The sequence below is a fragment of the Sinocyclocheilus grahami genome, unplaced genomic scaffold (assembly GCF_001515645.1).
Source record: "Sinocyclocheilus grahami isolate Dianchi unplaced genomic scaffold, SAMN03320097.WGS_v1.1 scaffold1507.1, whole genome shotgun sequence".
NCBI classification, from domain to species: domain Eukaryota; kingdom Metazoa; phylum Chordata; class Actinopteri; order Cypriniformes; family Cyprinidae; genus Sinocyclocheilus; species Sinocyclocheilus grahami.
The window spans coordinates 117,505-121,488 of NW_015506686.1; the positions used below are offsets into that span (position 1 = coordinate 117,505).

General features: G+C 47.4%; 1 protein-coding gene across 3 annotated transcripts in view; it reads right to left on the reverse strand.

The window, feature by feature from the left end:
* Positions 1-3,984, reverse strand: part of LOC107570793 (potassium/sodium hyperpolarization-activated cyclic nucleotide-gated channel 3-like) — a 29,964-nt gene that overhangs the window by 24,011 nt on the left and 1,969 nt on the right. The window lies entirely within an intron of this gene.

The following is a 3,984-nucleotide window of genomic DNA, read 5'->3' on the forward strand; positions in this document are numbered from 1 at the left end:
GTGTACGTGGGCGTGAGTAAGACGGCGTGTGTCTGTGTGTGTGAGTGTGTGTGCGTGCACGTGAGTGTGACTGCGTGTGAGTGAGGGTGTGTGTGAGTGTGTGTGAGTGCACGTGAGAGTGACTTCGTGTGAGTGAGTGTGTGTGTGAGTGTGTGTGAGTGCACGTGAGTGTCACTGTGTGTGTGTGAGTGTGTGTGTGAGTGCACGTCAGTGTGACTGCGTGTGAGTGAGTGTGTGTGTATGTGTGAGTGCACGTGAGTGTGACTGCGTGTGAGTGAGTGTGTGTGTATGTGTGAGTGCACGTGAGTGTGACTGCGTGTGAGTGAGTGTGTGTGTATGTGTGAGTGCACGTGAGTGTGACTGCGTGTGAGTGAGTGTGTGTGTATGTGTGAGTGCACGTGAGTGTGACTGCGTGTGAGTGAGTGTGTGTGTATGTGTGAGTGCACGTGAGTGTGACTGCGTGTGAGTGAGTGTGTGTGTATGTGTGAGTGCACGTGAGTGTGACTGCGTGTGAGTGAGTGTGTGTGTATGTGTGAGTGCACGTGAGTGTGACTGCGTGTGAGTGAGTGTGTGTGTATGTGTGAGTGCACGTGAGTGTGACTGCGTGTGAGTGAGTGTGTGTGTATGTGTGAGTGCACGTGAGTGTGACTGCGTGTGAGTGAGTGTGTGTGTATGTGTGAGTGCACGTGAGTGTGACTGCGTGTGAGTGAGTGTGTGTGTATGTGTGAGTGCACGTGAGTGTGACTGCGTGTGAGTGAGTGTGTGTGTATGTGTGAGTGCACGTGAGTGTGACTGCGTGTGAGTGAGTGTGTGTGTATGTGTGAGTGCACGTGAGTGTGACTGCGTGTGAGTGAGTGTGTGTGTATGTGTGAGTGCACGTGAGTGTGACTGCGTGTGAGTGAGTGTGTGTGTATGTGTGAGTGCACGTGAGTGTGACTGCGTGTGAGTGAGTGTGTGTGTATGTGTGAGTGCACGTGAGTGTGACTGCGTGTGAGTGAGTGTGTGTGTATGTGTGAGTGCACGTGAGTGTGACTGCGTGTGAGTGAGTGTGTGTGTATGTGTGAGTGCACGTGAGTGTGACTGCGTGTGAGTGAGTGTGTGTGTATGTGTGAGTGCACGTGAGTGTGACTGCGTGTGAGTGAGTGTGTGTGTATGTGTGAGTGCACGTGAGTGTGACTGCGTGTGAGTGAGTGTGTGTGTATGTGTGAGTGCACGTGAGTGTGACTGCGTGTGAGTGAGTGTGTGTGTATGTGTGAGTGCACGTGAGTGTGACTGCGTGTGAGTGAGTGTGTGTGTATGTGTGAGTGCACGTGAGTGTGACTGCGTGTGAGTGAGTGTGTGTGTATGTGTGAGTGCACGTGAGTGTGACTGCGTGTGAGTGAGTGTGTGTGTATGTGTGAGTGCACGTGAGTGTGACTGCATGTGAGTGAGTGTGTGTGTGAGAGAGAGAGAGTGTGTGTGAATGTGTGTGAGAGCACGTGAGTATGACTGAGTGTGACTGCGTGTGAGTGAGTGTGTGTGTGAGAGAGTGTGTGAGTGAGTGAGTGAGTGAGTGAGTGAGTGAGTGAGTGAGTGAGTGAGTGAGTGAGTGAGTGAGTGAGTGAGTGAGTGAGTGAGTGAGTGAGTGAGTGAGTGAGTGAGTGAGTGAGTGAGTGAGTGAGTGAGTGAGTGAGTGAGTGAGTGAGTGAGTGAGTGAGTGAGTGAGTGAGTGAGTGAGTGAGTGAGTGAGTGAGTGAGTGAGTGAGTGAGTGAGTGAGTGAGTGAGTGAGTGAGTGAGTGAGTGAGTGAGTGAGTGAGTGAGTGAGTGAGTGAGTGAGTGAGTGAGTGAGTGAGTGAGTGAGTGAGTGAGTGAGTGAGTGTGTGTGTGTGTGAGTGTGACTGCGTGTGAGTGAGTGTGTTTGTGAGTGTGTGAGTGCACGTGAGTGACTGTGTGAGTGAGTGTGTGTGTGTGTGAGGGTGTGTGAGTACACGTGAGTGTGACTGCGTGTGAGTGAATGTGTGTGAGTGCACGTGAGTGTGAATGCGTGTGAGTGAGTGAGTGTGTGTGTGTGTGTGTGAGTGCACATGAGTGTGACTGCGTGTGAGTGTGCGTGACTGCGTGTGAGTGAAAATGAGTGTATATGTGTGTGTGTGTGTGTGTGGTGTGAGTGTGGTGAGTATGTGTGACTTTGTGTGAGTGCGTGTGAGTGAGTGAGTGTGTGTGTGTGTGTGAGTGCACATGAGTGTGACTGCGTGTGAGTGTGCGTGACTGCGTGTGAGTGAAAATGAGTGTATATGTGTGTGTGTGTGTGGTGTGAGTGTGGTGAGTATGTGTGACTTTGTGTGAGTGCGTGTGAGTGTGAGTGCGTTCTTTTGAGCATGTGTGTGAGTGCGAGTGCGAGTTTTGTAATGGCGGATGCTGTCACACTACGAACAGCTCAAACATCCTGATGATATACCATTTCTGGAGAAACTGGGACACTTGAGCAGGTCTGAGCTCACACACTCACACTTTCAATCACACTCACTCACACACACACACACACACACAAAGCACAATCACACACACACACACACACACACACACACTCACTCACTCACTCACTCACTCAAGTGTGGGCGTTCAATCAGTGATCAGTAATAATCTGCTCATAATCTCCAGCAGACGGTCAGGAGCGAGTTTGAACCATCAGACTGACTTTTTCTGCCTCATTTCTTTATTCATAGTTCCAGTTTAACGTAATTGAAATGGTAGTTGATTGAATTATGCATTATGCATACATTGGATGAATAATGCATCACGCTATGAATATTTGATCCATGCTCATTTCTGACAGCAGACAGACTAATTGTGCTCATATGCATATTCAGATGTCGCTCTGCTATCTGTCTGCTGTAACACACAACATTAATCACACCTGCAGCACATGTGTGTGACCTCCCTAGCAACCACCTAGCAACTCCCTAGCAACAACCCAGCAATGCCCAAGCGACCCCCAGAATCCAGTGGATGTTATCTGTTGTCTGAGAGCCAGTGCTCAGTGTGTGACTGTGTGAATTCTCCAGCGGGAAACTGCAGCTATATTTAGAGATGCAGGTTTGACTGGATTACAGAAGGGCCAGGCAGCAGGGGTCCATAAGCAGCCAATCACCTCAATTCTACAGTTTGGGTCCAAACCAGAAAAAAGAACAGCAGCTACAGCCTATAAGCAAAAAACACTGCATCTAAATCTCATGTTTAAGTTTGAATATCTGTCTGTATGACTAATTTAGTCTGCTCTCTGTCTCTCCATCTGTTTCCAGCTGGTATTAACATCTGTTCAGAGACAGACAGGTGTGAATCACGTACAAAACACTGATCTGATCACTGAAACACTCTCAGAGTCAGTCAGAAGCATCACTGGACACACGCCTGCTCACCTGTCAATCACCCGCTGCACTAAACCTGCTTACATGCAGCTTGAATTAACAGAATACTCATAATTTGAAAAACACAAAAAACGTATACACACTCAAGACTTCACAGAATCATCAGAATGTCTGACATCGACAAGTGCATCTCAACTTCACCGAAATAATAGTGAGCTGAGCTGGACACAACACACTTGAGCTCAGATTAATTTTTGGGAAAAACTTTTTGCTGACAGTAAGTGAAAGTTTGGGGGTCACTGTTATTCAGCAAGAATGCATTAAATTGATCAAAAGTGACATTTGTATAATGTTACAATATATAATGTTCTATAATGTTATCAGTTTAACAGATATTCACATAGAAAACAGCTGTTTTAATTGTAATGATATTTTGCTGTTTTTACTGTATTTTTAATCAAATAAACGCAGTCTTGCTGAGCAGAAGAGACTTCTTTCAGAAATGTTACCAAATCTCTCACTCCAAACTTTTGACCAGTCCAGTGATCTGACTGAATTAAGTATCGAATCACTGACTGACACAGGTGCAAACAGACTCTGTGTGTGTGAGTGTGTGTGTGTGTGTGTGTGTGTGTG